The following is a 20888-nucleotide window of genomic DNA, read 5'->3' as shown; positions in this document are numbered from 1 at the left end:
TATTTCCTTTTCCAGGATAGGCCTCAAAGCGCTCCAAATAAACACTTGCAGATTTTACAAAAGGAGTGTTTCCAAACTGCTCTATCAAAAGCAGTGTTCAAGTCTGTGAGTTGAATGCACTAATCACACAGAAGTTTCTGAGAATGCTTCTGTCTAGTTTTTAGGAGAAGATATTTCATTTCCCAGCATAGGCCTCAAAGCGCTCCAAATATCCACTTGCAGATTCTACAAAAAGAGTGTTTCAAAACTGCTCTTTCAAAAGGAAGGTCCAAGTCTGTGAGTTGAATGCACTCATCACAAAGAAGTTTCTGAGAATGCTTCTGTGTAGTTGTTATTTAAAGACATTTCCTTTTCCAGCATAGAACTCCAAGCGCTCCAAATATCCACTTGCAGATTCTACAAAAAGAGTGTTTCAAAACTGCTCTTTCAAAAGGAAGGTTCAAGTCTGTGAGGTGAATGCACTCATCACAAAGAAGTTTCTGAGAATGCTTCTGTGTAGTTGTTATTTGAAGACACTTCCTTTTCCAGCATAGGACTGCAAGCGCTCCAAATAAACACTTGCAGATTCTACAAAAGGAGTGTTTCAAAACTGTTCTATCAAAAGGAACGTTCAAGTCTGTGAGTTGAATGCACTCATCACACAGAAGTTTCGGAGAATGCTTCCGTCTAGTTTTTAGGTGAAGATATTTCATTTCCCAGCATAGGCCTCACAGCGCTCCAAATATACACTAGCAGATTCTACAAAAAGAGTGTTCCAAAACTGCTCTTTCAAAAGAAAGGTTCAAGTCTGTGAGTTGAATGCACTCGTCACAAGCAAGTTTATGAGAATGCTTCTGTCTAGTTTCTATGTGAGGATGTTTCCTTTTCCAGCGTTGGCCTCCAAGAGTTCCAAATGTGCACTTGCAGATTCTACAAAAAGAGAGTTTGAAAACTCTTCTATCACAAAGAAGGTTCAACTCTGTGAGTAGAATGCACTCATCACCAAGAAGTTTCTGAGAATGCTTCTGTCTAGATATTATGTGAAGATATTTCCATTTCCAGGATAGGCCTCAAAGCGCTCCAAATAAACACTTGCAGATTTTACAAAAGGAGTGTTTCCAAACTGCTCTATCAAAAGCAGTGTTCAAGTCTGTGAGTTGAATGCACTCATCACACAGAAGTTTCTGAGAATGCTTCTGTCTAGTTTTTAGGAGAAGATATTTCATTTGCCAGCATAGGCCTCAAAGCGCTCCAAATATCCACTTGCAGATTCTACAAAAAGAGTGTTTCAAAACTGCTCTTTCAAAAGGAAGGTTCAAGTCTGTGAGTTGAATGCACTCATCACAAAGAAGTTTCTGAGAATGCTTCTGTGTAGTTGTTATTTGAAGACATTTCCTTTTCCAGCATAGGCCTCCAAGCTCTCGAAATAAACACTTGCAGATTCTACAAAAGGAGTGTTTCAAAACTGTTCTATCAAAAGGAACTTTCAAGTCTGTGAGTTGAATGCACTCATCACACAGAAGTTTCGGAGAATACTTCCGTCTAGTTTTTAGGTGAAGATATTTCATTTCCCAGCGCAGGCCTCACAGCGCTCCAAATATACACTAGCAGATCCTACAAAAAGAGTGTTCCAAAACTGCTCTTTCAAAAGAAAGGTTCAAGTCTGTGAGTTGAATGCACTCGTCACCAGCAAGTTTCTGAGAATGCTTCTGTCTAGTTTCTATTTGAGGTTGTTTCCTTTTCCAGCGTTGGCCTCCAACAGTTCCAAATGTGCACTTGCAGATTCTACAAAAAGAGAGTTTGAAAACTCTTGTATCACAAAGAAGGTTCAACTCTGTGAGTAGAATGCACTCATCACCAAGAAGTTTCTGAGAATGCTTCTGTCTAGTTATTATGTGAAGATATTTCCTTTTCCAGGATAGGCCTCAAAGCACTCCAAATAAACACTTGCAGATTTTACAAAAGGAGTGTTTCCCAACTGCTCTATCAAAAGCAGTGTTCAAGTCTGTGAGTTGAATGCACTAATCACACAGAAGTTTCTGAGAATGCTTCTGTCTAGTTTTTAGGAGAAGATATTTCATTTCCCAGCATAGGCCTCAAAGCGCTCCAAATATCCACTTGCAGATTCTACAAAAAGAGTGTTTCAAAACTGCTCTTTCAAAAGGAAGGTTCAAGTCTGTGAGTTGAATGCACTCATCACAAAGAAGTTTCTGAGAATGCTTCTGTGTAGTTGTTATTTGAAGACATTTCCTTTTCCAGCATAGGCCTCCAAGCGCTCGAAATAAACACTTGCAGATTCTACAAAAGGAGGGTTTCAAAACTGTTCTATCAAAAGGAACGTTCAAGTCTGTGAGTTGAATGCACTCATCACACAGAAGTTTCGGAGAATGCTTCCGTCTAGTTTTTAGGTGAAGATATTTCATTTCCCAGCGTAGGCCTCACAGCGCTCCAAATATACACTAGCAGATCCTACAAAAAGAGTGTTCCAAAACTGCTCTTTCAAAAGAAAGGTTCAAGTCTGTGAGTTGAATGCACTCGTCACAAGCAAGTTTCTGAGAATGCTTCTGTCTAGTTTCTACGTGAGGATGTTTCCTTTTCCAGCGTTGGCCTCCAACAGTTCCAAATGTGCACTTGTAGATTCTACAAAAAGAGAGTTTGAAAACTCTTCTATCACAAAGAAGGTTCAACTCCGTGAGTAGAATGCACTCATCACAAAGAAGTTTCTGAGAAGGCTTCTGTCTAGTTATTATGTGAAGATATTTCCTTTTCCAGGATAGGCCTCAAAGCGCTCCAAATAAACACTTGCAGATTTTACAAAAGGAGTGTTTCCAAACTGCTCTATCAAAAGCATTGTTCAAGTCTGTGAGTTGAATGCACTCATCACACAGAAGTTTCTGAGAATGCTTCTGTCTAGTTTTTAGGAGAAGATATTTCATTTCCCAGCATAGGCCTCAAAGCGCTCCAAATATCCACTTGCAGATTCTACAAAAAGAGTGTTTCAAAACTGCTCTTTCAAAAGGAAGGTTCAAGTCTGTGAGTTGAATGCACTCATCACAAAGAAGTTTCTGAGAATGCTTCCTTGTAGTTGTTATTTGAATACATTTCCTTTTACAGCGTAGTCCTCCAAGCGCTCGAAAGAAACACTTCCAGATTCTACAAAAGGAGTGTTTCAAAACTGTTCTATCAAAAGGAACGTTCAAGTCTGTGAGTTGAATGCACTCATCACACAGAAGTTTCGGAGAATGCTTCCGTCTAGTTTTTAGGTGAAGATATTTCATTTCCCAGCATAGGCCTCACAGCGCTCCAAATATACACTAGCAGATTCTACAAAAAGAGTGTTCCAAAACTGCTCTTTCAAAAGAAAAGTTCAAGTCTGTGAGTTGAATGCACTCGTCACAAGCAAATTTCTGAGAATGCTTCTGTCTAGTTTCTATGTGAGGATGTTTCCTTTTCCAGCGTTGGCCTCCAACAGTTCCAAATGTGCACTTGCAGATTCTACAAAAAGAGAGTTTGAAAACTCTTCCATCACACAGAAGGTTCAACTCTGTGAGTAGAATGCACTCATCACAAAGAAGTTTCTGAGAATGCTTCTGTCTAGTTATTATGTGAAGATATTTCCTTTTCCAGGATAGGCCTCAAAGCGCTCCAAATAAACACTTGCAGATTTTACAAAAGGAGTGTTTCCAAACTGCTCTATCAAAAGCAGTGTTCAAGTCTGTGAGTTGAATGCACTCATCACACAGAAGTTTCTGAGAATGCTTCTGTCTAGTTTTTAGGAGAAGATATTTCATTTCCCAGCATAGGCGTCAAAGCGCTCCAAATATCCACTTGCAGATTCTACAAAAAGAGTGTTTCAAAACTGCTCTTTCAAAAGGAAGGTTCAGGTCTGTGAGTTGAATGCACTCATCACAAAGAAGTTTCTGAGAATGCTTCTGTGTAGTTGTTATTTGAAGACATTTCCTTTTCCAGCATAGGCCTCCAAGCGCTCGAAATAAACAGTTGCAGATTCTACAAAAGGAGTGTTTCAAAACTGTTGTATCAAAAGGAACGTTCAAGTCTGTGAGTAGAATGAATTCATCACAAAGAAGTTTCTGAGAATGCTTCTGTCTAGTTATTATGTGAAGATATTTCCTTTTCCAGGATAGGCCTCAAAGCGCTCCAAATAAACACTTGCAGATTTTACAAAAGGAGTGTTTCCAAACTGCTCTTTGAAAAGCAATGTTCAAGTCTGGGAGTTGAATGCACTCATCACACAGAAGTTTCTGAGAATGCTCTGTCTAGTTTTTAGGAGAAGATATTTCATTTCCCAGCATAGGCCTCAAAGCGCTCCAAATATCCACTTGCAGATTCTACAGAAAGAGTGTTTCAAAACTGCTCTTTCAAAAGGAAGGTTCAAGTCTGTGAGTTGAATGCACTCATCACAAAGAAGTTTCTGAGAATGCTTCTGTGTAGTTGTTATTTGAAGACATTTCCTTTTCCAGCATAGGCCTACAAGCGCTGGAAATAGAGACTTGGAGATTCTACAAAAGGAGTGTTTCAAAACTGTTGTATCAAAAGGAACGTTCAAGTCTGTGAGTTGAATGCACTCATCACACAGAAGTTTCGGAGAATGCTTCCGTCTAGTTTTTAGGTGAAGATATTTCATTTCCCAGCATAGGCCTCACAGCGCTCCAAATATACATTAGCAGATTCTACAAAAAGAGTGTTCCAAAACTGCTCTTTCAAAAGAAAAGTTCAAGTCTGTGAGTTGAATGCAGTCGTCACAAGCAAGTTTCTGAGAATGCTTCTGTCTAGTTTCTATGTGAGGATGTTTCCTTTTCCAGCGTTGGCCTCCAACAGTTCCAAATGTGCACTTGCAGATTCTACAAAAAGAGAGTTTCAAAACTCTTCTATCACAAAGAAGGTTCAACTCTGTGAGTAGAATGCACTCATCACAAAGTAGTTTCTGAGAATGCTTCGGTCTAGTTATTATGTGAAGATATTTCCTTTTCCAGGATAGGCCTCAAAGCGCTCCAAAGAAACACTTGCAGATTTTACAAAAGGAGTGTTTCCAAACTGCTCTATCAAAAGCAGTGTTCAAGTCTCTGAGTTGAATGCACTCATCACACAGAAGTTTCTGAGAATGCTTCTGTCTAGTTTTTAGGAGAAAATATTTCATTTCCCAGCATAGGCCACAAAGCGCTCCAAATATCCACTTGCAGATTCTACAAAAAGAGTGTTTCAAAGCTGCTCTTTCAAAAGGAAGGTTCAAGTCTGTGAGTTGAATGCACTCATCACAAAGAAGTTTCTGAGAATGCTTCTGTGTAGTTGTTATTTGAAGACATTTCCTTTTCCAGCATAGGCCTCCAAGCACTCGAAATAAACACTTGCAGATTCTACAAAAGGAGTGTTTCAAAACTGTTCTATCGAAAGGAACGTTCAAGTCCGTGGGTTGAATGCACTCATCACACAGAAGTTTCGGAGAATGCTTCCGTCTAGTTTTAGGTGGAGATATTTCATTTCCCAGCATAGGCCTCACAGCGCTCCAAATATACACTAGCAGATCCTACAAAAGGAGTGTTCCAAAACTGCTCTTTCAAAAGAAAGCTTCAAGTCTGTGAGTTGAATGCACTCGTCACAAGCAAATTTCTGAGAATGCTTCTGTCTAGTTTCTACGTGAGGATGTTTCCTTTCCAGCGTTGGCCTCCAACAGTTCCAAATGTGCACTTGCAGATTCTACAAAAAGAGAGTTTGAAAACTCTTCTATCACAAAGAAGGTTCAACTCTGTGAGTAGAATGCACTCATCACAAAGTAGTTTCTGAGAATGCTTCGGTCTAGTTATTATGTGAAGATATTTCCTTTTCCAGGATAGGCCTCAAAGCGCTCCAAATAAACACTTGCAGATTTTACAAAAGGAGTGTTTCCAAACTGCTCTATCAAAAGCAGTGTTCAAGTCTGTGAGTTGAATGCACTCATCACACAGAAGTTTCTGAGAATGCTTCTGTCTAGTTTTTAGGAGAAAATATTTCATTTCCCAGCATAGGCCTCAAAGCGCTCCAAATATCCACTTGCAGATTCTACAAAAAGAGTGTTTCAAAGCTGCTCTTTCAAAAGGAAGGTTCATGTCTGTGAGTTGAATGCACTCATCACAAAGAAGTTTCTGAGAATGCTTCTGTGTAGTTGTTATTTGAAGACATTTCCTTTTCCAGCATAGGTCTCCAAGCGCTCAAAAGAAACACTTGCAGATTCTACAAAAGGAGTGTTTCAAAACTGTTCTATAAAAAGGAACGTTCAAGTCTGTGAGTTGAATGCACTCATCACACAGAAGTTTCTGAGAATGCTTCCGTCTAGTTTTTAGGTGAAGATATTTCATTTCCCAGCATAGGCCTCTCAGCGTTCCAAATATACACTAGCAGATTCTTCAAAAAGAGTGTTCCAAAACTGCTCTTTCAAAAGAAAGGTTCAAGTCTGTGAGTTGAATGCACTCGTCACAAGCAAGTTTCTGAGAATGCTTCTGTCTAGTTTCTATGTGAGGATGTTTCCTTTTCCAGCGTTGGCGTCCAACAGTTCCAAATGTGCACTTGCAGATTCTACAGAAAGAGAGATTGAAAACTCTTCTATCACAAAGAAGGTTCAACTCCGTGAGTAGAATGCACTCATCACAAAGAAGTTTCTGAGAATGCATCTGTCTAGTTATTATGTGACGATAATTCCTTTTCCAGGATAGCCCTCAAAGCGCTCCAAATAAACACTTGCAGATTTTAAAAAAGGAGTGTTTCCAAACTGCTCTATCAAAAGCAATGTTCAAGTCTGTGAGTTGAATGCACTCATCATACAGAAGTTTCTGAGAATGCTTCTGTCTAGTTTTTAGGAGAAGATATTTCATATCCCAGCATAGGCCTCAAAGCGCTCCAAATATCCACTTACAGATTCTACAAAAAGAGTGTTTCAAAACTGCTCTTTCAAAAGGAAGGTTCAAGTCTGTGAGTTGAATGCACTCATCACAAAGAAGTTTCTGAGAATGCTTCTGTGTAGTTGTTATTTGAAGACATTTCCTTTTCCAGCATAGGCCTCCAAGCACTCGAAATAAACACTTGCAGATTCTACAAAAGGAGTGTTTCAAAACTGTTCTATCAAAACGAACATTCAAGTCTGTGAGTTGAATGCACTCATCACACAGAAGTTTCTGAGAATGCTTCCTTCTAGTTTTTAGGTGAAGATATTTCATTTCCCATCATTGGCCTCACAGCGCTCCAAATATACACTAGCAGATTCTACAAAAAGAGTGTTCCAAAACTGCTCTTTCAAAAGAAAGTTTCAAGTCTGTGAGTTGAATGCACTCGTCACAAGCAAGTTTCTGAGAATGCTTCTGTCTAGTTTCTATGTGAGGATGTTTCCTTTTCCAGCGTTGGACTCCAACAGTTCCAAATGTGCACTTGCAGATTCTACAAAAAGAGAGGTTGAAAACTCTTCTATCACAAAGAAGGTTCAGCTCTGTGAGTAGAATGCACTCATCACAAAGAAGTTTCTGAGAATGCTTCTGTCTAGTTATTATGTGAAGATATTTCCTTTTCCAGGATAGGCCTCAAAGCGCTCCAAATAAACACTTGCAGATTTTACAAAAGGAGTGTTTCCAAACTCCTCTATCAAAAGCAATGTTCAAGTCTGTGAGTTGAATGCACTCATCACACAGAAGTTTCTGAGAATGCTTCTGTCTAGTTTTTAGGAGAAGATATTTCATATCCCAGCATAGGACTCAAAGCGCTCCAAATATCCACTTGCAGATTCTACAAAAAGAGTGTTTCAAAACTGCTCTTTCAAAAGGAAGGTTCAAGTCTGTGAGTTGAATGCACTCATCACAAATAAGTTTCTGAGAATGCTTCTGTGTAGTTGTTATTTGAAGACATTTCCTTTTCCAGCATAGGCCTCCAAGCACTCGAAATAAACACTTGCAGATTCTACAAAAGGAGTGTTTCAAAACTGTTCTATCAAAAGGAACGTTCAAGTCTGTGAGTTGAATGTACTCATCACACAGAAGTTTCGGAGAATGCTTCCGTCTAGTTTTAGGTGGAGATATTTCATTTCCCAGCATAGGCCTCACAGTGCTCCAAATATACACTAGCAGATCCTACAAAAGGAGTGTTCCAAAACTGCTCTTTCAAAAGAAAGGTTCAAGTCTGTGAGTTGAATGCACTCGTCACAAGCAAGTTTCTGAGAATGCTTCTGTCTAGTTTCTATGTGAGGATGTTTCCTTTTCCAGCGTTGGCGTCCAACAGTTCCAAATGTGCACTTGCAGATTCTACAGAAAGAGAGATTGAAAACTCTTCTATCACAAAGAAAGTTCAACTCCGTGAGTAGAATGCACTCATCACAAAGAAGTTTCTGAGAATGCTTCTGTCTAGTTATTATGTGACGATATTTCCTTTTCCAGGATAGCCCTCAAAGCGCTCCAAATAAACACTTGCAGATTTTACAAAAGGAGTGTTTCCAAACTGCTCTATCAAAAGCAATGTTCAAGTCTGTGAGTTGAATGCACTCATCATACAGAAGTTTCTGAGAATGCTTCTGTCTAGTTTTTAGGAGAAGATATTTCATATCCCAGCACAGGCCTCAAAGCGCTCCAAATATCCACTTGCAGATTCTACAAAAAGAGTGTTTCAAAACTGCTCTTTCAAAAGGAAGGTTCAAGTCTGTGAGTTGAATGCACTCATCACAAAGAAGTTTCTGAGAATGCTTCTGTGTAGTTGTTATTTGAAGACATTTCCTTTTCCAGCGTAGGCCTCCAAGCGCTCGAAATAAACACTTGCAGATTCTACAAAAGGAGGGTTTCAAAACTGTTCTATCAAAAGGAACGTTCAAGTCTGTGAGTTGAATGCACTCATCACACAGAAGTTTCGGAGAATGCTTCCGTCTAGTTTTTAGGTGAAGATATTTCATTTCCCAGCGTAGGCCTCACAGCGCTCCAAATATACACTAGCAGATCCTACAAAAAGAGTGTTCCAAAACTGCTCTTTCAAAAGAAAGGTTCAAGTCTGTGAGTTGAATGCACTCGTCACAAGCAAGTTTCTGAGAATGCTTCTGTCTAGTTTCTACGTGAGGATGTTTCCTTTTCCAGCGTTGGCCTCCAACAGTTCCAAATGTGCACTTGCAGATTCTACAAAAAGAGAGTTTGAAAACTCTTCTATCACAAAGAAGGTTCAACTCTGTGAGTAGAATGCACTCATCACAAAGAAGTTTCTGAGAAGGCTTCTGTCTAGTTATTATGTGAAGATATTTCCTTTTCCAGGATAGGCCTCAAAGCGCTCCAAATAAACACTTGCAGATTTTACAAAAGGAGTGTTTCCAAACTGCTCTATCAAAAGCATTGTTCAAGTCTGTGAGTTGAATGCACTCATCACACAGAAGTTTCTGAGAATGCTTCTGTCTAGTTTTTAGGAGAAGATATTTCATTTCCCAGCATAGGCCTCAAAGCGCTCCAAATATCCACTTGCAGATTCTACAAAAAGAGTGTTTCAAAACTGCTCTTTCAAAAGGAAGGTTCAAGTCTGTGAGTTGAATGCACTCATCACAAAGAAGTTTCTGAGAATGCTTCCGTGTAGTTGTTATTTGAATACATTTCCTTTTACAGCGTAGTCCTCCAAGCGCTCGAAAGAAACACTTCCAGATTCTACAAAAGGAGTGTTTCAAAACTGTTCTATCAAAAGGAACGTTCAAGTCTGTGAGTTGAATGCACTCATCACACAGAAGTTTCGGAGAATGCTTCCGTCTAGTTTTTAGGTGAAGATATTTCATTTCCAGGCATAGGCCTCACAGCGCTCCAAATATACACTAGCAGATTCTACAAAAAGAGTGTTCCAAAACTGCTCTTTCAAAAGAAAGGTTCAAGTCTGTGAGTTGAATGCACTCGTCACAAGCAAGTTTCTGAGAATGCTTCTGTCTAGTTTCTATGTGAGGATGTTTCCTTTTCCAGCGTTGGCCTCCAACAGTTCCAATTGTGCACTTGCAGATTCTACAAAAAGAGAGTTTGAAAACTCTTCTATCACAAAGAAGGTTCAACTCTGTGAGTAGAATGCACTTATCACAAAGAAGATTCTGAGAATGCTTCTGTCTAGTTATTTTGTGAAGATATTTCCTTTTCCAGGATAGGCCTCAAAGCGCTCCAAATAAACACTTGCAGATTTTACAAAAGGAGTGTTTCCAAACTGCTCTATCAAAAGCAATGTTCAAGTCTGTGAGTTGAATGCACTCATCACACAGAAGTTTCTGAGAATGCTTCTGTCTAGTTTTTAGGAGAAGATATTTCATTTCCCAGCATAGGCCTCAAAGCGCTCCAAATATCCACTTGCAGATTCTACAAAAAGAGTGTTTCAAAACTGCTCTTTCAAAAGGAAGGTTCAACTCTGTGAGTTGAATGCACTCATCACAAAGAAGTTTCTGAGAATGCTTCTGTGTAGTTGTTATTTGAAGACATTTCCTTTTCCAGCGTAGTCCTCCAAGCGCTCGAAAGAAACACTTGCAGATTCTACAAAAGGAGTGTTTCAAAACTGTTCTATCAAAAGGAACGTTCAAGTCTGTGAGTTGAATGCACTCATCACACAGAAGTTTCGGAGAATGCTTCCGTCTAGTTTTTAGGTGAAGATATTTCATTTCCCAGCATAGGCCTCACAGCGCTCCAAATATACACTAGCAGATTCTACAAAAAGAGTGTTCCAAAACTGCTCTTTCAAAAGAAAGGTTCAAGTCTGTGAGTTGAATGCACTCGTCACAAGCAAGTTTATGAGAATGCTTCTGTCTAGTTTCTACGTGAGGATGTTTCCTTTTCCAGGGTTGGCCTCCAACAGTTCCAAATGTGCACTTGCAGATTCTACAAAAAGAGAGTTTGAAAACTCTTCTATCACAAAGAAGGTTCAACTCTGTGAGTAGAATGCACTCATCACCAAGAAGTTTCTGAGAATGCTTCTGTCTAGTTATTATGTGAAGATATTTCCTTTTCCAGGATAGGCCTCAAAGCGCTCCAAATAAACACTTGCAGATTTTACAAAAGGAGTGTTTCCAAACTACTCTATCAAAAGCAGTGTTCAAGTCTGTGAGTTGAATGCACTCATCACACAGAAGTTTCTGAGAATGCTTCTGTCTAGTTTTTAGGAGAAGATATTTCATTTGCCAGCATAGGCCTCAAAGCGCTCCAAATATCCACTTGCAGATTCTACAAAAAGAGTGTTTCAAAACTGCTCTTTCAAAGGAAGGTTCAAGTCTGTGAGTTGAATGCACTCATCACAAAGAAGTTTCTGAGAATGCTTCTGTGTAGTTGTTATTTGAAGACATTTCCTTTTCCAGCATAGGCCTCCAAGCTCTCGAAATAAACACTTGAAGATTCTACAAAAGGAGTGTTTCAAAACTGTTCTATCAAAAGGAACTTTCAAGTCTGTGAGTTGAATGCACTCATCACACAGAAGTTTCGGAGAATACTTCCGTCTAGTTTTTAGGTGAAGATATTTCATTTCCCAGCGCAGGCCTCACAGCGCTCCAAATATACACTAGCAGATCCTACAAAAAGAGTGTTCCAAAACTGCTCTTTCAAAAGAAAGGTTCAAGTCTGTGAGTTGAATGCACTCGTCACCAGCAAGTTTCTGAGAATGCTTCTGTCTAGTTTCTATTTGAGGATGTTTCCTTTTCCAGCGTTGGCCTCCAACAGTTCCAAATGTGCACTTGCAGATTCTACAAAAAGAGAGTTTGAAAACTCTTCTATCACAAAGAAGGTTCAACTCTGTGAGTAGAATGCACTCATCACCAAGAAGTTTCTGAGAATGCTTCTGTCTAGTTATTATGTGAAGATATTTCCTTTTCCAGGATAGGCCTCAAAGCGCTCCAAATAAACACTTGCAGATTTTACAAAAGGAGTGTTTCCAAACTGCTCTATCAAAAGCAGTGTTCAAGTCTGTGAGTTGAATGCACTCATCACACAGAAGTTTCTGAGAATGCTTCTGTCTAGTTTTTAGGAGAAGATATTTCATTTCCCAGCATAGGCCTCAAAGCGCTCCAAATATCCACTTGCAGATGCTACAAAAAGAGTGTTTCAAAACTGCTCTTTCAAAAGGAAGGTTCAAGTCTGTGAGTTGAATGCACTCATCACAAAGAAGTTTCTGAGAATGCTTCTGTGTAGTTGTTATTTGAAGACATTTCCTTTTCCAGCGTAGGCCTCCAAGCGCTCGAAATGAACACTTGCAGATTCTACAAAAGGAGGGTTTCAAAACTGTTCTATCAAAAGGAACGTTCAAGTCTGTGAGTTGAATGCACTCATCACAAAGAAGTTTCTGAGAATGCTTCCGTGTAGTTGTTATTTGAATACATTTCCTTTTACAGCGTAGTCCTCCAAGCGCTCGAAAGAAACACTTCCAGATTCTACAAAAGGAGTGTTTCAAAACTGTTCTATCAAAAGGAACGTTCAAGTCTGTGAGTTGAATGCACTCATCACACAGAAGTTTCGGAGAATGCTTCCGTCTAGTTTTTAGGTGAAGATATTTCATTTCCCAGCATAGGCCTCACAGCGCTCCAAATATACACTAGCAGATTCTACAAAAAGAGTGTTCCAAAACTGCTCTTTCAAAAGAAAGGTTCAAGTCTGTGAGTTGAATGCACTCGTCACAAGCAAGTTTCTGAGAATGCTTCTGTCTAGTTTCTATGTGAGGATGTTTCCTTTTCCAGCGTTGGCCTCCAACAGTTCCAAATGTGCACTTGCAGATTCTACAAAAAGAGAGTTTGAAAACTCTTCTATCACAAAGAAGGTTCAACTCTGTGAGTAGAATGCACTTATCACAAAGAAGTTTCTGAGAATGCTTCTGTCTAGTTATTTTGTGAAGATATTTCCTTTTCCAGGATAGGCCTCAAAGCGCTCCAAATAAACACTTGCAGATTTTACAAAAGGAGTGTTTCCAAACTGCTCTATCAAAAGCAATGTTCAAGTCTGTGAGTTGAATGTACTCATCACACAGAAGTTTCTGAGAATGCTTCTGTCTAGTTTTTAGGAGAAGATATTTCATTTCCCAGCATAGGCCTCAAAGCGCTCCAAATATCCACTTGCAGATTCTACAAAAAGAGTGTTTCAAAACTGCTCTTTCAAAAGGAAGGTTCAACTCTGTGAGTTGAATGCACTCATCACAAAGAAGTTTCTGAGAATGCTTCTGTGTAGTTGTTATTTGAAGACATTTCCTTTTCCAGCGTAGTCCTCCAAGCGCTCGAAAGAAACACTTGCAGATTCTACAAAAGGAGTGTTTCAAAACTGTTCTATCAAAAGGAACGTTCAAGTCTGTGAGTTGAATGCACTCATCACACAGAAGTTTCGGAGAATGCTTCCGTCTAGTTTTTAGGTGAAGATATTTCATTTCCCAGCATAGGCCTCACAGCGCTCCAAATATACACTAGGAGATTCTACAAAAAGAGTGTTCCAAAACTGCTCTTTCAAAAGAAAGGTTCAAGTCTGTGAGTTGAATGCACTCGTCACAAGCAAGTTTATGAGAATGCTTCTGTCTAGTTTCTACGTGAGGATGTTTCCTTTTCCAGGGTTGGCCTCCAACAGTTCCAAATGTGCACTTGCAGATTTTACAAAAAGAGAGTTTGAAAACTCTTCTATCACAAAGAAGGTTCAACTCTGTGAGTAGAATGCACTCATCACAAAGAAGTTTCTGAGAATGCTTCTGTCTAGTTATTATGTGAAGATATTTCCTTTTCCAGGATAGGCCTCTAAGCGCTCCAAATAAACACTTGCAGATTTTACAAAAGGAGTGTGTCCAAACTGCTCTATCAAAAGCAATGTTCAAGTCTGTGAGTTGAATGCACTCATCACACAGAAGTTTCTGAGAATGCTTCTGTCTAGTTTTTAGTAGAAGATATTTCATTTCCCAGCATAGGCCTCAAAGCGCTACAAATATCCACTTGCAGATTCTACAAAAAGAGTGTTTCAAAACTGCTCTTTCAAAAGGAAGGTTCAAGTCTGTGAGTTGAATGCACTCATCACAAAGAAGTTTCTGAGAATGCTTCTGTGTAGTTGTTATTTGAAGACATTTCCTTTTCCAGTGTAGGCCTCCAAGCGTTCGAAATAAACACTTGCAGATTCTACAAAAGGAGTGTTTCAAAACTGTTCTGTCAAAAGGAACGTTCAAGTCTGTCAGTTGAATGCACTCATCACACAGAAGTTTCGGAGAATGCTTCCGTCTAGTTTTTAGGTGAAGATATTTCATTTCCCAGCATAGGCCTCACAGCGCTCCAAATATACACTAGCAGATTCTACAAAAAGAGTGTTCCAAAACTGCTCTTTCAAAAGAAAGGTTCAAGTCTGTGAGTTGAATGCACTCGTCACAAGCAAGTTTCTGAGAATGCTTCTGTCTAGTTTCTATGTGAGGATGTTTCCTTTTCCAGCGTTGGCCTCCAACAGTTCCAAATGTGCACTTGCAGATTCTACAAAAAGAGAGTTTGAAAACTCTTCTATCACAAAGAAGGTTCAGCTCTGTGAGTAGAATGCACTCATCACAAAGAAGTTTCTGAGAATGCTTCTGTCTAGTTATTATGTGAAGATATTTCCTTTTCCAGGATAGGCCTCAAAGCGCTCCAAATAAACACTTGCAGATTTTACAAAAGGAGTGTTTCCAAACTGCTCTATCAAAAGCAGTGTTCAAATCTGTGAGTTGAATGCACTCATCACACAGAAGTTTCTGAGAATGCTTCTGTCTAGTTTTTAGGAGAAGATATTTCATTTCCCAGCATAGGCCCCAAAGCGCTCCAAATATCCACTTGCAGATTCTACAAAAAGAGTGTTTCAAAACTGCTCTTTCAAAAGGAAGGTTCAAGTCCGTGTGTTGAAGGCACTCATCACAAAGAAGTTTCTGAGAATGCTTCTGTGTACTTGTTATTTGAAGACATTTCCTTTTCCAGCATAGACCCCCAAGCACTCGAAATAAACACTTGCAGATTCTACAAAAGGAGTGTTTCAAAACTGTTCTATCAAAAGGAACGTTCAAGTCTGTGAGTTGAATGCACTCATCACACAGAAGTTTCGGAGATTGCTTCCGTCTAGTTTTTAGGTGAAGATATTTCATTTCCCAGCATAGGCCTCACAGCGCTCCAAATATACACTAGCAGATTCTACAAAAAGAGTGTTCCAAAACTGCTCTTTCAAAAGAAAAGTTCAAGTCTGTGAGTTGAATGCACTCGTCAGAAGCAAGTTTCTGAGAATGCTTCTGTCTAGTTTTTAAGTGAGGATGTTTCCTTTTCCAGCGTTGGCCTCCAACAGTTCCAAATGTGCACTTGCAGATTCTACAAAAAGAGAGTTTGAAAACTCTTCTATCACAAAGAAGGTTCAACTCTGTGAGTAGAATGCACTCATCACAAAGAAGTTTCTGAGAATGCTTCTGTCTAGTTATTATGTGAAGATATTTCCTTTTCCAGGATAGGCCTCAAAGCGCTCCAAATAAACACTTGCAGATTTTACAAAAGGAGTGTTTCCAAACTGCTCTTTCAAAAGCAATGTTCAAGTCTGTGAGTTGAATGCACTCATCACACAGAAGTTTCTGAGAATGCTCTGTCTAGTTTTTAGGAGAAGATATTTCATTTCCCAGCATAGGCCTCAAAGCGCTCCAAATATCCACTTGCAGATTCTACAGAAAGAGTGTTTCAAAACTGCTCTTTCAAAAGGAAGGTTCAAGTCTGTGAGTTGAATGCACTCATCACAAAGAAGTTTCTGAGAATGCTTCTGTGTAGTTGTTATTTGAAGACATTTCCTTTTCCAGCATAGGCCTACAAGCGCTGGAAATAGAGACTTGGAGATTCTACAAAAGGAGTGTTTCAAAACTGTTGTATCAAAAGGAACGTTCAAGTCTGTGAGTTGAATGCACTCATCACACAGAAGTTTCGGAGAATGCTTCCGTCTAGTTTTTAGGTGAAGGTATTTCATTTCCCAGCATAGGCCTCACAGCGCTCCAAATATACATTAGCAGATTCTACAAAAAGAGTGTTCCAAAACTGCTCTTTCAAAAGAAAAGTTCAAGTCTGTGAGTTGAATGCAGTCGTCACAAGCAAGTTTCTGAGAATGCTTCTGTCTAGTTTCTATGTGAGGATGTTTCCTTTTCCAGCGTTGGCCTCCAACAGTTCCAAATGTGCACTTGCAGATTCTACAAAAAGAGAGTTTCAAAACTCTTCTATCACAAAGAAGGTTCAACTCTGTGAGTAGAATGCACTCATCACAAAGTAGTTTCTGAGAATGCTTCGGTCTAGTTATTATGTGAAGATATTTCCTTTTCCAGGATAGGCCTCAAAGCGCTCCAAAGAAACACTTGCAGATTTTACAAAAGGAGTGTTTCCAAACTGCTCTATCAAAAGCAGTGTTCAAGTCTGTGAGTTGAATGCACTCATCACACAGAAGTTTCTGAGAATGCTTCTGTCTAGTTTTTAGGAGAAAATATTTCATTTCCCAGCATAGGCCACAAAGCGCTCCAAATATCCACTTGCAGATTCTACAAAAAGAGTGTTTCAAAGCTGCTCTTTCAAAAGGAAGGTTCAAGTCTGTGAGTTGAATGCACTCATCACAAAGAAGTTTCTGAGAATGCTTCTGTGTAGTTGTTATTTGAAGACATTTCCTTTTCCAGCATAGGCCTCCAAGCACTCGAAATAAACACTTGCAGATTCTACAAAAGGAGTGTTTCAAAACTGTTCTATCAAAAGGAACGTTCAAGTCCGTGAGTTGAATGCACTCATCACACAGAAGTTTCGGAGAATGCTTCCGTCTAGTTTTAGGTGGAGATATTTCATTTCCCAGCATAGGCCTCACAGCGCTCCAAATATACACTAGCAGATCCTACAAAAGGAGTGTTCCAAAACTGCTCTTTCAAAAGAAAGCTTCAAGTCTGTGAGTTGAATGCACTCGTCACAAGCAAATTTCTGAGAATGCTTCTGTCTAGTTTCTACGTGAGGATGTTTCCTTTCCAGCGTTGGCCTCCAACAGTTCCAAATGTGCACTTGCAGATTCTACAAAAAGAGAGTTTGAAAACTCTTCTATCACAAAGAAGGTTCAACTCTGTGAGTAGAATGCACTCATCACAAAGTAGTTTCTGAGAATGCTTCGGTCTAGTTATTATGTGAAGATATTTCCTTTTCCAGGATAGGCCTCAAAGCGCTCCAAATAAACACTTGCAGATTTTACAAAAGGAGTGTTTCCAAACTGCTCTATCAAAAGCAGTGTTCAAGTCTGTGAGTTGAATGCACTCATCACACAGAAGTTTCTGAGAATGCTTCTGTCTAGTTTTTAGGAGAAAATATTTCATTTCCCAGCATAGGCCTCAAAGCGCTCCAAATATCCACTTGCAGATTCTACAAAAAGAGTGTTTCAAAGCTGCTCTTTCAAAAGGAAGGTTCATGTCTGTGAGTTGAATGCACTCATCACAAAGAAGTTTCTGAGAATGCTTCTGTGTAGTTGTTATTTGAAGACATTTCCTTTTCCAGCATAGGCCTCCAAGCGCTCGAAAGAAACACTTGCAGATTCTACAAAAGGAGTGTTTCAAAACTGTTCTATAAAAAGGAACGTTCAAGTCTGTGAGTTGAATGCACTCATCACACAGAAGTTTCTGAGAATGCTTCCGTCTAGTTTTTAGGTGAAGATATTTCATTTCCCAGCATAGGCCTCTCAGCGTTCCAAATATACACTAGCAGATTCTTCAAAAAGAGTGTTCCAAAACTGCTCTTTCAAAAGAAAGGTTCAAGTCTGTGAGTTGAATGCACTCGTCACAAGCAAGTTTCTGAGAATGCTTCTGTCTAGTTTCTATGTGAGGATGTTTCCTTTTCCAGCGTTGGCGTCCAACAGTTCCAAATGTGCACTTGCAGATTCTACAAAAAGAGAGATTGAAAACTCTTCTATCACAAAGAAGGTTCAACTCCGTGAGTAGAATGCACTCATCACAAAGAAGTTTCTGAGAATGCATCTGTCTAGTTATTATGTGACGATATTTCCTTTTCCAGGATAGCCCTCAAAGCGCTCCAAATAAACACTTGCAGATTTTACAAAAGGAGTGTTTCCAAACTGCTCTATCAAAAGCAATGTTCAAGTCTGTGAGTTGAATGCACTCATCATACAGAAGTTTCTGAGAATGCTTCTGTCTAGTTTTTAGGAGAAGATATTTCATATCCCAGCATAGGCCTCAAAGCGCTCCAAATATCCACTTACAGATTCTACAAAAAGAGTGTTTCAAAACTGCTCTTTCAAAAGGAAGGTTCAAGTCTGTGAGTTGAATGCACTCATCACAAAGAAGTTTCTGAGAATGCTTCTGTGTAGTTGTTATTTGAAGACATTTCCTTTTCCAGCATAGGCCGCCAAGCACTCGAAATAAACACTTGCAGATTCTACAAAAGGAGTGTTTCAAAACTGTTCTATCAAAACGAACATTCAAGTCTGTGAGTTGAATGCACTCATCACACAGAAGTTTCTGAGAATGCTTCCTTCTAGTTTTTAGGTGAAGATATTTCATTTCCCAGCATTGGCCTCACAGCGCTCCAAATATACACTAGCAGATTCTACAAAAAGAGTGTTCCAAAACTGCTCTTTCAAAAGAAAGGTTCAAGTCTGTGAGTTGAATGCACTCGTCACAAGCAAGTTTCTGAGAATGCTTCTGTCTAGTTTCTATGTGAGGATGTTTCCTTTTCCAGCGTTGGCCTCCAACAGTTCCAAATGTGCACTTGCAGATTCTACAAAAAGAGAGGTTGAAAACTCTTCTATCACAAAGAAGGTTCAGCTCTGTGAGTAGAATGCACTCATCACAAAGAAGTTTCTGAGAATGCTTCTGTCTAGTTATTATGTGAAGATATTTCCTTTTCCAGGATAGGCCTCAAAGCGCTCCAAATAAACACTTGCAGATTTTACAAAAGGAGTGTTTCCAAACTGCTCTATCAAAAGCAATGTTCAAGTCTGTGAGTTGAATGCACTCATCACACAGAAGTTTCTGAGAATGCTTCTGTCTAGTTTTTAGGAAAAGATATTTCATATCCCAGCATAGGACTCAAAGCGCTCCAAATATCCACTTGCAGATTCTACAAAAAGAGTGTTTCAAAACTGCTCTTTCAAAAGGAAGGTTCAAGTCTGTGAGTTGAATGCACTCATCACAAATAAGTTTCTGAGAATGCTTCTGTGTAGTTGTTATTTGAAGACATTTCCTTTTCCAGCATAGGCCTCCAAGCACTCGAAATAAACACTTGCAGATTCTACAAAAGGAGTGTTTCAAAACTGTTCTATCAAAAGGAACGTTCAAGTCTGTGAGTTGAATGTACTCATCACACAGAAGTTTCAGAGAATGCTTCCGTCTAGTTTTAGGTGGAGATATTTCATTTCCCAGCATAGGCCTCACAGTGCTCCAAATATACACTAGCAGATCCTACAAAAGGAGTGTTCCAAAACTGCTCTTTCAAAAGAAAGGTTCAAGTCTGTGAGTTGAATGCACTCGTCACAAGCAAGTTTCTGAGAATGCTTCTGTCTAGTTTCTATGTGAGGATGTTTCCTTTTCCAGCGTTGGCGTCCAACAGTTCCAAATGTGCACTTGCAGATTCTACAGAAAGAGAGATTGAAAACTCTTCTATCACAAAGAAAGTTCAACTCCGTGAGTAGAATGCACTCATCACAAAGAAGTTTCTGAGAATGCTTCTGTCTAGTTATTATGTGACGATATTTCCTTTTCCAGGATAGCCCTCAAAGCGCTCCAAATAAACACTTGCAGATTTTACAAAAGGAGTGTTTCCAAACTGCTCTATCAAAAGCAATGTTCAAGTCTGTGAGTTGAATGCACTCATCATACAGAAGTTTCTGAGAATGCTTCTGTCTAGTTTTTAGGAGAAGATATTTCATATCCCAGCATAGGCCTCAAAGCGCTCCAAATATCCACTTGCAGATTCTACAAAAAGAGTGTTTCAAAACTGCTCTTTCAAAAGGAAGGTTCAAGTCTGTGAGTTGAATGCACTCATCACAAAGAAGTTTCTGAGAATGCTTCTGTGTAGTTGTTATTTGAAGACATTTCCTTTTCCAGCATTGGCCTCCAAGCACTCGAAATAAACACTTGCAGATTCTACAAAAGGAGTGTTTCAAAACTGTTCTATCAAAACGAACATTCAAGTCTGTGAGTTGAATGCACTCATCACACAGAAGTTTCTGAGAATGCTTCCGTCTAGTTTTTAGGTGAAGATATTTCATTTCCCAGCATAGGCCTCACAGCGCTCCAAATATACACTAGCAGATTCTACAAAAAGAGTGTTCCAAAACTGCTCTTTCAAAAGAAAGGTTCAAGTCTGTGAGTTGAATGCACTTGTCACAAGCAAGTTTCTGAGAATGCTTCTGTCTAGTTTCTATGTGAGGATATTTCCTTTTCCAGCGTTGGCCTCCAACAGTTCCAAATGTGCACTTGCAGATTCTACAAAAAGAGAGTTTGAAAACTCTTCTATCACAAAGAAGGTTCAACTCTGTGAGTAGAATGCACTCATCACCAAGAAGTTTCTGAGAATGCTTCTGTCTAGATATTATGTGAAGATATTTCCTTTTCCAGGATAGGCCTCAAAGCGCTCCAAATAAACACTTGCAGATTTTACAAAAGGAGTGTTTCCAAACTGCTCTATCAAAAGCAGTGTTCAAGTCTGTGAGTTGAATGCACTCATCACACAGAAGTTTCTGAGAATGCTTCTGTCTAGTTTTTAGGAGAAGATATTTCATTTCCCAGCATAGGCCTCAAAGCGCTCCAAATATCCACTTGCAGATTCTACAAAAAGAGTGTTTCAAAACTGCTCTTTCAAAAGGAAGGTTCAAGTCTGTGAGTTGAATGCACTCATCACAAAGAAGTTTCTGAGAATGCTTCTGTGTAGTTGTTATTTGAAGACATTTCCTTTTCCAGCATAGGCCTCCAAGCGCTCG

The sequence above is a fragment of the Pongo pygmaeus genome, chromosome 19, assembly GCF_028885625.2.
Source record: "Pongo pygmaeus isolate AG05252 chromosome 19, NHGRI_mPonPyg2-v2.0_pri, whole genome shotgun sequence".
In the NCBI taxonomy this organism is placed as follows: domain Eukaryota; kingdom Metazoa; phylum Chordata; class Mammalia; order Primates; family Hominidae; genus Pongo; species Pongo pygmaeus.
This window is presented reverse-complemented; position numbering follows the sequence as displayed.